This window comes from Lonchura striata, chromosome 9 (genome assembly GCF_050655825.1).
Source record: "Lonchura striata isolate lonStrDom1 chromosome 9, ASM5065582v1, whole genome shotgun sequence".
NCBI classification, from domain to species: domain Eukaryota; kingdom Metazoa; phylum Chordata; class Aves; order Passeriformes; family Estrildidae; genus Lonchura; species Lonchura striata.
The window spans coordinates 18,522,531-18,536,124 of record NC_140711.1 but is presented as its reverse complement, the minus strand read 5'-3'; the positions used below and the strand labels follow the sequence as shown (position 1 = coordinate 18,536,124).

General features: G+C 37.0%; 1 long non-coding RNA gene across 6 annotated transcripts in view; it reads right to left on the bottom strand.

Moving 5' to 3' along the window:
* The window catches only part of LOC110473922 (uncharacterized), a 193,478-nt gene that overhangs the window by 88,881 nt on the left and 91,003 nt on the right, over positions 1-13,594 (bottom strand). For all 6 annotated transcript variants that reach the window (XR_014957215.1, XR_014957218.1, XR_014957216.1 and 3 more), the window contains 2 exons: positions 10,839-13,594; positions 9,934-10,059 (listed from right to left, as the gene is read on the bottom strand). The exon at positions 10,839-13,594 is cut by the window's right edge and continues 27,579 nt beyond it. This is a non-coding gene — a long non-coding RNA (uncharacterized LOC110473922). The remainder of the gene's footprint in view (positions 1-9,933; positions 10,060-10,838) is intronic.

The window sequence follows — 13,594 nt, the reverse complement described above, 5'->3', positions numbered from 1 at the left end:
AGAACAGAAATCAGCTCAGGTATTTGAGGTTGAACAGAGTTCTTTTATAACTTACAGATGGCTGAAATCATTTGTAGGATTTAAGAATTTGCTGGTCTTGGTTGGTGTCCAGAAAGTCAGGAAACAATAAGAAAAAACAGCTTTTATATGTACTCCTGGTTTAAATAGTTTCCAGGGAGCATTTATATGTTGTCTAGAGATAAACTTCATCCCAAAGTTATGCAGTTGCAAAGTATTAATCTCCCTGCTAAGGTGGGATATTAAATGGGGGTGTTGTCATGGAGTAAATGAGACCACTGCTTTGTGAAACATCACAAAATAGCTGCCCAGCCTTCTCACAGATAAACCTTCTGGCAAGATAACTGGTGGAGAAGCCACAGAAAAAGAACCCAAACAACAACTAAACAAAACAACCTGCAGATGTCAAAAAACCCCAAATGCAAAATCTCATAATTCCTCAAAAATTCTATTGTAAATTCTCTTGGGCCTTTCTATGTGGTTTGGAGTTTTTTAAAATAACTGTTGGTGGTTCTGTAATAAGAAATGTATTTCATACTTCATACTTAGTAATATCACTCTAACATACCCCACTTTATTTATAAAAGGAACATATGTCATGTCTAGTCCATATAATTATATCCAAAAAAATTCTAAGAACCAAATGAAATTTTGACAGGGTTTGCAGATAGTCTTAGGAGAATGGATTCCTCATTTAGTTCATTTGGAGTCCAGCAAATTCTGGTCTTTCTTCACTGGAAAATTGCAGGTCTTCAGGACACCGCGGATTTGCTGAAGATTGAGTCTCCAGCATTCTGGCCAGGACTTGTCTCACTTTATCGAGGGATAATTACATTACAACAGGTAATGGCATCCTCACTATTTTACAAAAGAGGAGATGAACTATTGTTTGAAGAAATAAGAAAGTCAGTTCTCAGCAGCCAGGTGCTGTCAGAAGGCACCAGTCTGTGGGGCAAGGGCAAGCAGGGAGGTCGATTCCTGGGAAGGATCACGGGAGCTCCTGCCTAAAGACCAGAACTGCTCTGCCTAGTAAGCATCCTGAGAAACACTTCCTTGAAACACAGTTGAAAATAATACTCCTCATATTTTATGTCAATGGGTAATTTCAAAGATAAGCCACAGCTCTCTGTGTATTTTTATGAGGGTAGGAAGCAGGGAATGAAATATTTCAGAGCACTAGCAGATTAATATTACTGTGGGATTCAAAAGTTCTGGTGTAGAGTTTAAACACTGTTGTAATAAAACTTGGTCTCTATGTGCTGTGAAATACACACACCCTAATTATTTCATGACATTTCTCACACAAACACAAAAGCAGAATATTTTATTACATTAAATAATTTAAAAAGTCATGGACAGATGAAACACCATCAAGTATAGGAACTTTAAACAACATCTTTTTGAATCACCTCAACTCTACAACCTTCCAACCTCCCCCTGCTACAAAAGCATAACTTAATGTTATGGTTTTCAATTTCTAAGTGTAAGGCAATTAAGAAATGCTGAATTCTATCACATGGAATTCTGTAATCTTTCCAGAATGAATCAAGTCTTAGATTGACAAATTATGTTTTACAACTAAAGATATAATTCACATGTTTAAGGCTCCTGAGATGCTTAATCAATAATACTCTGAGAAAATGTGTTTTTAGAGTCTATGAGCCACTACCCATCAAAAGCTGTAGGTTTGTAGCATGAATGTTGCTGTCTTCATGGAGACAGTCATCAATGCCTATTGACATCTCTCTGTTAAATTGCAATTTAAATCGTTGTGTATTTCATTAGATCTCAAATAGATTACAATGCTCCATTAATTTTGTGGATATGTATGGGAAACTTCTACCAGTGACTCTATAGGTCATATATAGGCCTTGGTTTGTGAAGGGAACTCCTATTGACATCAGTGTGAGTTCTGCACATGGACTGAAGGCATGACACGGCCCATTATTCTCAATTTTCCATAGTACACTTCTCTGAGAGAACACATCACAATAGAAATTGCTTATCTGTGATGCATTAATAAATATATTCCAGGCTTATTATCAAGATTGAAAAAATTCAAACATTTTCTTTACCCACATAGTCACACTTTTTCTAAATTGTATTGTTTTTCCTTCTTATTCCTTTCAGATATAACATACAAAACCATTCACATGAAAAAATGAATCTGCTGATGAAAAAACACATCACTTATATTACCAGAAGAGGAAATCAACAATAGGTCTTAATTAACTGCAACTGGAAGCTCTGTAGTTTCAGATAGAAATAAATAATTTTATGGAAGTTTTCTGCTATTCTATTTCACAACAGTGAGAAAACCTATTTAAAAAAAAAAAAAACTTAGGTATATATTGGCCAAAGATGGACTGGCAAGTAGTAGAATGAATTTGAAGGGTTTATTCATTAAGGAGAGGCAGAGCACAAGGTGGTGCAAAGCAGGATATAATGAGCAATGATGGTGAAAAACTTAGTAAACAAAAATATACACAGAGTATCAATAAGAAAAATTGTAATGCTGAGATTTTTCAAATTGTGAGGGTAAAAATAGTGGTGATTCTGTTCTCTGTGCTGTACACATGGAGCACTGTACCACAGTGTTAGAAGTAGCTGATGTTTGGTTAAAGACCTTCGACCCTGCAGCTTTCATGCCACACATCAGGAATTAACTCCAAGCACTCAGGGCTCGTCCAGTCCTTGAAGGCACAGCTTTCATGGGAGGAATGGCATGCTTCTCCTCAAACTGTGCTCTTGCAAGTTAAAAAGTGGGAATGGTGCCCAGTGCTGTACACTGACCCCCAGTGCTACCTATGGAGTGGCAAACCAGGCTTGTATGCAAAGCAAATTATTCAACATCCTAGCAATAAGATTTGAGGGTTACTGAAGATTTTTAGTCCATACTCAATAAGGAGTTCAGTTCAAGGCTGTTTAGCAACAGAAACAGGGTTTGATCCAAGGGAGAGCAATGAGCAAAAGCAGAGAGCAGTGAGGGATGTCAAGGTTTCTTGTACCTGCTGATGTCAGAGCAGCTAAGACAGAGGCAGAAAATACCCTATCCCTTTCCCAAAGCCGGCTCTCCATCAGCACTGCATGTCCCAGCATCACAGCCCTTCCTTTCTCCCCCACAGCAGTACCCAAAACAGCTGCTGCTTCGCCCAGAACCAGTCCTAAGCTGGGGCAAGTTCAAAGACCCATGGCATGCACACAGGACCATCAAGGTGCAAACACTGATCTTGTCTTCCTCGGATGCAGCTTGGGAAAACCAAGAGCAAACAGGCAGCCCAAGTTAATATTCAAGCTCTGGTTTACTACCTCAAAGGAAAGTGAGGCACATTTTTAACCCAAACTAGATAGTGATTAAAACTAGGACAGAGTGATTTTAAAAGCATAGAGACAAAACCTGAGAAAACTATAAAAGTGCCTTTACAAGTATCCAAGAAAATCTCTAAAACTTCTAATAGTTTCAGCACATTCATCACTACCAAAGACACCCCTCCCTGTAGAATGTTAGCACTAAGGTCTTCTGGTAGATATTCTTCAGAAAGACAATGATGCACCTCTGATCTGAGCAGGGATTTGGAGTGGATTCACATTCCTTAGCCACTTCAGAGACCTCGTGAATGGCACCACTGCCCACGTCACCCAGAACCTCATTTCCTGTGATTATAGCAAACCATTATAGTGGTACTCATCCCCCTGACAGCCAATGAAATCTGCAGTTAAGCTGAAGTGGTCCTGACTCCCCAGAAACTTCAAAAAGACCCACATCTCTTTTATTCTTAAGTGGGAGATGGACTTTGCTTGTGTAAAATGCATATAATTTAAGAATTGCATGGGAGAAAAAATAATAGAATTTGACAGTGCTGAGCTATTTCCTACTTTCCAAATGGTGTTTTTTCAGGATGGGTAACCCATTGTTTACTTACTATATTGAACTTGTTAGTCACTGTGGTATGGATCAAAGAAACTGCCATGCCTCAACAAGTTGCTGCAAAGGTTTTTATGGATCCTTTTGATGCACTAGATATTCCTGTGCTGAAATATCATGCCCACATCTTTGATATTACACGGGGGAGGAAAATAAGCCCTATGACAAACAAACAATCAACATGGAAAACACAGATGGATTTGAACAGCATTCTGGCTCCAGTAAGAATTTTCCCAGTAATGAATTCTATTGCCACCATTAACTCCAGCTGGAAAATAGAGGTTTTGAACACAGTCAAGAAGAATCCATCAACAGTTGAAAAAGTCACTACACCTATTTAAATCCACATCATCTTGCATGATCCATTTTTACAAAGCACATGCTGAGTGCTGTGTATGAACCAACGAAGTGGTGAGTAAGACAGGAAGTGCAGAGAAATCTGATACTGGAATAAAGGCAAAGCTGAAGCTACCAGTGAGGATAATGCTGAACCCAAATGCTTGTTGTGCTTCCTCACTAAGGATTGGGCTTAGCCACATTAGAGCCACCTACTCAGCACTGAAATCCTCCCTCTCACTATTTTCCTCAGCCCTTTTTGTCTTGTGCTGCAGAGGAGGCGCGAAGAAGTTTTGAAAAGTACTTCCTCTTCGTGTCAAGAAACTTTCTCATCATCACCCATTGTCCCTGCTCCTCCATTGTGCCTGTGCCTGGGAAATTCAGCACTTCTCAGCACTCTCATGGCTGGCAGAGCTGGATGGGAGGAGCACTGTGCTGAGCTGTGGGATGAGCAAATGAATGGAGCCTCCAAAGAAGACCTCAGTTCTCTTTCTGCTCTAGTTAGTGACAAATTTCTGGAGAATTGATGATTGTCAGAAAGAACGCCCTGTCTTTTGGCAGTGCTAGGATAGCACACTGGCTATCTTTCAGCTGCTGCATTTATTGTTAAGGTAAGGCACCAGCCCTTTTCATTCAAGAGTGTCTTAAAAGTGTGGATTCTACCCCTACTTTAGATTGGAGTCTTTTCTCAGGGTAGGATAGAGCTGGGGCCACCAAAATCTGTCTCCCACCTAGTCAAGGAGCAGAGGAGCCATGTAGTAAGCCCATGCTCAGTAACTACTATGCAGAAAGGGTCCACTGGAGAGCGTGCCAGATCTGGGATGGATCACACCACCTCAGGCTTCCTCATCCCTTGGCAAAGGGACCAACCCAGAACACTCAGGGGAAAGGCTCCCATTTCGGGGATATTTCACACATTTGAAACAGGAAGTGCTGAAGTACAGGAGCCTTAGTACAGAGGTATCAGTGTCAGAAGGGCGAAGGGAAAAAATAAGAAAATATTCACATTTAAGGAAGGTAGTATGAGCACTTAAATGGCTGTAGCTGTGGTACCTGATATCCTGCATTCTGTTAGGCAGCAGTCACAGAGAAATTAAATCTGTTCTCTTGCAGTCCATGTAGTCATACCTGAGTATGAGTAGTAGTGGATCCAGTCAGAAGAGCAGAACACCTTAGGTGTGCATAGCCATAGACGAAGCCTGGATAGTAAAATTTCTGTTTTGTCATATATTTTTTAATTATATGGAAATATTAACAAAGTTTCTTCTTCTGATTCTTTTCTTTAATGACTGCTTTCAAAAGACAGTAAATAAATTAGTCCCTATTGATCATGAAGCAATAGAGTAGTTAGTACTTTTGAGCCATGCAATTGACATAAAAAGATAATGTGTGAAATGCATGAAGCATGTGCATCATGAGTGACTATTGTCATCAGTAGTCTTGCTTTTCAATAAAGAAAAAATTGTTTGGGGAAATTGATCAAACAGCTATTGCATCCACACACTGCTGATTTCTAATATTTTTTCTAAAGATCAGTAATGATATTCTATTAGGGTGATGAGACCAGAATTAATTTAAATAACTTTGTGCCTGATTCATGAAAAACAAAAAAATGCCTCCACAGCCAGGGGCCATTATTTCTGTAATTTTTCCATGCAAAAGTCACGGTCTGTATTCGACTTCCAGCTCAAAAAGACAAGTTTTCAATTTATACAGATAGGATTTTATCTTCACAATCAGCTCCAGAGGAATGACCTAACTACTAAAAGGAAAAACCCCTCCATTGTCTAGCTCAGAAATACATGGATCACACAACAAAACTCAAATATATTTTCTTCTAAAATATATTGATTTATTCACACCCACTGCAGCTGTAATCAAAGAGTAAAATAGGCAGACAGAAAATAACTGATACATTGGAATATTAATAGGCTGTCTTTTAGACCGCAGTATAATTCCCATTATTAAATAAATAGAAATGCCAAAAATTTTTAGAAGCATGAATCAAAATAAAGATAGGAATTAAAGTAAAACTCAGAGACGTGTTGCACTTCTCTAATATTCGAGCTGTATGTTCTGTTCAACAGCTCACATTTACTTGTTTGCTCACGGCACATCTCAGCAAACTGTGGCAGCGTTGTAAACATCGCTTTCATTTTGCTCCTTCACTTGCAATCTTTTTTTCCATCGTGAGCAAGAGCTGTGTACCTTGGAGAGATATCCCAGCCAGCTGAGAGACAAATGATGTGGGCAGCATAACTTTATGAAAGAGCAGCGGTTAAAGGAGCTGTATGAGAGATTCTGCTCAAACAAAATCAGATGAGTATTGCCTGCTGGTTAGAATATTCCTGGGAAGGGCAAATCATATCATATTTCAAATCTGGCAGAATATTTACAATATTATTTTTACGCTTTCCGGTATGATTTTTATTAAAGTGTATACTTGTTCAGTACAGAACAAGCTCAAACCACCTACCACAAAGATATTATCCACACTTGTGCTGGAAAGTAGTTTGCTTTCTAAAGTTACAAAGAATATTTGAAATTAATGGAAGAAAAACAACGGGGGAAAAAAATATCTCCTCAGTTTGTTTATAGTGTGCTTTTGACAGAGCTTTCTGTGTGGCCAGTGTTAGCGGTTCCTTTCGTTTCCCTTCGTTTGTGTGTGCAACTTTCACAGCCACAGAGAGATTATTTGTAAAGATATATATATCTATTTATATGTAATTGAAAAACCACAGAACCTGGTCAAAAGATGCAGCTGAGGCCAACTCACTGAATTTTAATCCTGTTTTTAAAGGAATAGATTGCAAGTTTTTAGGGGTGGCTTAAACTTTTGGTACATAAAAAGCTGCAAACTATGATTTTGCTTTTTTTTTTTCAGAAAAGTTTTATTTCCACTTCAGATATTAAATCTCCACGGGGAAAATTTTCTTCAGGTGTAAAATATTGTCTGAAAACAGAACCTACTCCCTGCTTTAATATTCCTACTTCAAGAAAGTAACTTACTGATCCCAGATGACAGCGAGGATGCAAACAGTAAAATCTCTTTCACATCATTTGTTTAATGAATTTTAATAATACTTTACTGTTGTTTTTTTTTTTTTCCCCAGAAAATACATTTCTTTCTAAATGCTGCTCTAGGCAAGATAGGAAAAAGGTTCTTATCTGAGTATGGATTGCAGGATCAGGCCCATTGATCTTGGCTTACTTTCTGCTTAGCTTGCAATACAGCAAAAAAATATTAAAGACTCCTAAGGCCTTTTTCAGGTACATATACTACAGTTTCATGAAGCTATAAATCCTTTCGGTTTAAATAATTCCATCCCAATTACCAAAAGTGTGCATCCAAGCCCAAGGCAAATTCTTTCTTACTTTTTTGTTTGCAATTTTAATATTAGCTTGCTTCCTAAATAATTTCTTTAAGATCTTCAGGCTGGTTTACACTTTACTGTTCCCTTTTTAAACATTTTCTGTTCTTATATTTCTATTTAATTCTTGTTTGTGTATTTCTCAATAATTTTAAAACATAAACTCAAAAATAAAATCATACCTTTTTTACTATGAAAACCCTTTGCTTTAATACAAATATAGTGATTTAAGCACCCTTCTGGGTTTTTTTAGCTGTTAGTGTTCCTGGTCTCAAATTTTAGCATCATTATTTAAAATGAAGGAAAAAAATCAACTTGCAATTTAGACAGTTACCAAATTACCAAAACTAGTGCAGCAACTCTTAATGAGTGAAACCATTAACAATTTTCTGACTGCAGCCCCTGTTCAAATACCTTGGACACCTTGTTAGCACAGAATGAGGTGTTCAATCAAGACACTGGGAATTGGAAGTACCAGGGCACAGTTTTGAGTGGTGATTACAAGGGCATGAGTGTGAGTGCCAAAGTAACAGTCTTCTACACTGCAGGAAGCTGAGAAACCTTCAAGTCTACATTTGTAAATCAGCCTGGATGATTACAGCAGCCACAAGCAAAGAACATATGAAACAATTATTTGCACTGTTCTTTTTTAATTTGCTCTTAAAATGAACACAGTGATATTAAGAGCCATTACTGCTTTGTCTTTGAAAATTTCGTGAGACTTCATATCTTTCCAAGCAGCATCTTAAATTACTTAAAAGTAGAAATGTAACAAAGAACTATTGTTTTCTGATTGTTAAATCCCTTTCACATCAATAATCTAAGCTTACATTAGCATTCAGATATGTCTTTGAATTTTCTTAGAAAGTATTTGTTTCATATGCAGAAGCAATATGATTTTAGGCTTTCTACTTTTCTGCTTCTTAATTGATGTGACAAAGACAGTTTGCCTTTCTTAAATGAGTAAATTTTAAAAACAAATTTTGTCACGTTAATATTAAGTTGCAGATGTAGATCTACTTTCATTCTATTAAAGCAAGAGAGTACCACTCTTTGGTGTTAACTTTGATACTTTATTTTATAAAAACTGTCCTTTATAATAGTTTCCATACAATCCACACATTTTTTTCTTTAAATGCATAAACTGTAATCCATGCAGAAATAACCCTAACATTTCTAAAATTCATCAGGCACAAAACTTGTGATTAGGACTTTCTTTCATATTAAAGATAAGGAATTTTTGACTAAGGGAGGGATGAGAAAAAGCAAAGTCTTAAATTACTCCCAGGGAAAAACTGGGAAAAAAAGATAATCTATTTTTTAAATTTTTGAAGTATCCTGATACATTCCTATACTTCATGGATATATATAATATATATATGTAATTCTAATATTTCACTGCCTCTGGTTTGAAGAAATAAATTGTGGTGGAAAGTATCTAAAAACTGCTGCTTTAATTTAAGAGAAATATTATGCTTCTGCTGTGAGTTTTGTGGACAGCTCATCCGGTGCCTTTTATAGAAATAAGCAAAGTATATTAAATAAGCAAAGTATATTATGGGCTTAATTAGCCTCTCAGCTGTCCTAATTGCTTATATAAATAGTACATAGGAATTCATTTTTGTTCTTTTTGATCTTCAAGAAATATTATGCAAGAACTTTTCACACAGGACCTTTTTCTTACATGCATTATTGTAGGAACATAAAATACTTATTTCAAATTAATACATTTTGGTAATAATTACTTCCTTGCATAATTCTATCTTGAATCTTGCAAAAATAGCTAGTTTTCCAATTTAAAATGCATCATTATATCTAACAAGTCATGAAATCCTGTCATATCAGTCTCTGGCTTTATTACTGGATTCTGGAAACTCCTCAGAACAAGTCTTTTAGCACTACAAGAAACAGATAATTCTGATTCTCTATCTAATATCTGAAGACTCAAAAATTATTAAAACAACACAGGCAGCCTGCACTAAAACAAAACTCCAGACTGTGATGTACTTCACTGTTAATGACACACTGGGGAACTAAATTATGCTGTAGGGAATGCAAAAGTGCAGCACTAGGGATCTAAATTATGCTGTAGGGAATGCAAAAGCGCAACATCTCTGCTGCTATTTTGCGCTTGGTTTTTTTCTACGTAACTTTAAATTATGTATTGCTGTAAATTTTGTACCTAAGGGTGCTGAAGCTTTCAGGTAATAGCATAAAGTTACATTGCACTTAAAAATACAGCTGAATGTTCTCACCCCTCCCCCGCTGCCCAGCTATACCTACCAGCAGCTGAAAAAAGCAGTAATTGAAATTAAAGGCTCCTCCAGCACGTAGGAACGTCTGGGTTTAATAACCGGAGGGGTTTCAGGTGCAGAGGGCGCTGTTGTTCGTGTATTCTGCAAGCATTTCCTGAGCAGGGAGAGAAACAGGGATCTACCAGTTTAATGTTTGTATTTTTAAGCTTTCCATAAAATGTCAGTGGAATTGCTGACATATAGATGCTACCTTCCACAGTATGTGATGAATTTCCTTAAATAAATTCTTTTCGTAGCAGTCTAGAAGGGAGATGCCAGCTATCGTCACCAAAGTGAAATGTTTTTCACTGTTTCCACTTTACAGTCCATTTACCAAGATTTCATAACCCAGCCACGAGGTTCCTTCCATCACACATTTTCATATAAAGATATTTCAGTTATTTTCATTTTAAAAGCACACCAGATGTGTTTAAGTGTAACTTGCAATGCAAAGTGTGAAAACAATTTGAAACACATCACTTCAGTGCCATTCTTCAACATTTCTTTCTTTCTGAAATATTCTTTGCAGTTCATATCTAGTTGTTTCAGGTGCTTTGCCCATAACAAATTATTAACTACTTATACCCACAAAAACCAGGAGAATTTATATCTTGAAATAATCTTCTGCACAATAACTTTTCTTTTGAGTTTTACATATGCATTTCTTAGCATTATACCTCCACACACATAACTAACAGCTTTAAAAATATCATTAGGTCTTTGAAGTAAGTTGTTTTCTAAATCCCTGTACAACATACTACATCTTCTCATGCATTCACATTTTCTCTTCTCCCCCCACTGATAGAAAAAAACTACCATGCCTAAAAAAAGAATGGAAAAAAAAAATAAAAAACTTAATGACAATTTAGACCCACAGAAAGCCAGGAAACTTACAGTTATAGCTGAAATTTTGGTTTAAACTTGAATAATTATAGCTAAAGCATTTGGCTGGACAGGAAAGGAAGGTCATCCTGCAGTCCTTTTCTGGAGCCACTGGAAGTTAGACCTCAGTGGGAATTACAGATTCAGGCATCAGACATCCTGGATCAGCTCCTGTACTGAATTTCCTGCGCTACCTAAGCTCAACAGGGTGTATTAAAGCCAAAGCAACAGGCTTTGTCCAGTTCCAGGTTGTGACTTTAAATCAAACTGAACTGCTCAAGCAATTTTATTAAGCTCAACATTTATTTACCCATAAAATCTGACCTTACCTAAAAAGTTATTACTTGAAAGAAAATAATTGAAGAAGATTATGTGATATACTTTACTTTTCTTCTCTAATAAATTTTATTGACTCCTGTATTGCACGACAGTCTAATGCATCTGCATTCTAAAGTGTCTGAAAGCACCCACCTGGGAAATCTGATTTTTAAAATGAAGCTACTAGGATAAACAATAAATTTTGGGAGAAATAAATTTCTCATGCATCATTCCTGTTGTGGGGGTCTCCAACATTTGTAAAACAAATTCCACATTTCAAAGAAACAAAAAACCATCAGAATGTGTGGCTGACCAAAACTGCTCTTTGCATTAGGTTTGTATTCCCCATGAACCAAAACTTTACCTGGTTAAAACAGCGACTACATTCTAATAAAAACCAGCCATTGATAGTTTTTCTCCTTGAATCCACGCTCATTGAAAAGTTCCCCACCTGATAAAGGCTTTAATATAACCGAGACAAAGTTGCATTTTATGATTGGCAAGTTCTTTGCGCCCCAGCTACCCCCAGCCCGGTGGAGTGGGGCTCCGAGATGCATTTTGGCCCCGTCTTTATGTCAAATCACTGCCATCAAAACAATGGCACACATTACATGAAAATCTTGTGCAAATGAGCCATAATGGAAGTGAATGACAATCTTGTAAGACCGTGCAGCAGGATTCTCCTTTGATCTGAAATATTGTTAATCTTTCTCAAACATAACACTAAGTATACTTGGCAAATCCTGGATGAGAAAGTCCCCATAGTGCGGCTCTGCGGACAGCCAGCCAGGAGCCAAGCACAGCCCGCCACAAAAAGGGGCACAGCCACGAGAGAGGAACACACCACACTCAGCCATGAGCTTTGCAATTGCTACAGATTTGTTTACAATTCAAAGGCCTCTTCACCCATTTTCTTTTCCCGAAAACAAGCTAAACAATATGTTTATTTATTCTTAATAATGGATATTTGCTGCTGGATCACAGCTTCATTTCATTAAGAAGCTGCAGTATTTAAGATATTAAAATCCATGTTTCCAAAAAGGTTTGCTTTTACAAAACACAGGCCTTATTTATTCACAGCTTAAGAAACAGCCTCACTCTAAATTATAGTTTTAATATGATATTGCAGGGGGAAAAAAATTCTAACAACGTAAGGCAAGATTTTTCATTGGTAACAAAAGCATGATATAGGAGTTTATACTTTCCTAATGATGCTTAAAGCAAAGGTCTGGAATGGTATGTCTCAGATGAGGTTATGCATCAACTTCAGGAGAGTAAAAAATTCTCCTTAGACTACATTACAGCCAACTCACACCTTTTTGTTGCGCAGCCAAATATGCACGGCGTATGTAGACGAATGCAAACAGAGTAAATCATGTTGATTCAGTGCTAGTAGGAAATATGCCTCTTCGGTTGTGTGCTGCTTTTGAAGTACTGCCTAAAAATCAGTCTTGGGCTTCAAAGAGAGAGGATTATAGCCTTTATCCAGCAATTAATATGGCTGAAACTCAGAATGTCAGCACCTGATGACTATACAGGCTGGACAGTAGCCTAGTAGGGGTCCAGTCCCCCTCAAGAATTGGAATTTACAATAAAAATGAGTGCATAAATAATAGAAATGATAATATATAAACTGAAATATTTTGGAAAGGGGCACAAAATTTTAACTTCTAATGACCTGTCTATATTTTGACATGTGGGGAAGAGGGGGAGTTGTGGTGTCCCTTGACCTTTAACCTGCCTTATCCACCTAGATCATTTTAATCTCCCACCAACTGTTAAGCAGAAAAGAGTGCTATTAAAGAGAAAGCTATTCCTTTTGCCTTCTTACATAGATCAGATGACAACCTCTCCAAGTCCCTCCTCTCTGTCAGAGTTCAAGGGTTCAAAAATGGTCAGAATATCAAGCAACAGAAAGCCAGCAGGACTGCTGCAAAAAGAGTTTAAGGACTTTATATTATGCAAAGGGGGTTAAAAAAAGGGAGGAGATTCCGTTAGTTTGAAGTTTTACTCCCTGAATTATTTTTTCAAATAGATACTTTCATTTCAGAAGATCATAGAGCTTCTAATTTGAGCAGGAGGAAAATTCTTACATTATTATGATATGCTCCCAAACTTGTACCCACCTAATAATTTTTTCCATATTAATTCTTTATATGTAATTCTTGAGGTTTAGGTCACATACACATGTTGTACTATAATAGCGTTGTACTGTAAATAAAATGAACACTTAACACTCCAGTTCTAGCCAATGTGTCAGGGGAAATAAAGTAAAATAAGATAAAATGAAATTAAATAAATTGGAGCATGCAGCGTTTTACTTCATAACCGTCCTCAGATGGCATTTCCACAATGCTACATATAGCACCCAATTCCTCAGGGAACATCCAAGCTTTCTACAATTTCTCATTCTTAACCATAGACAGTTGTTATAACACGTTTCTTCCCAG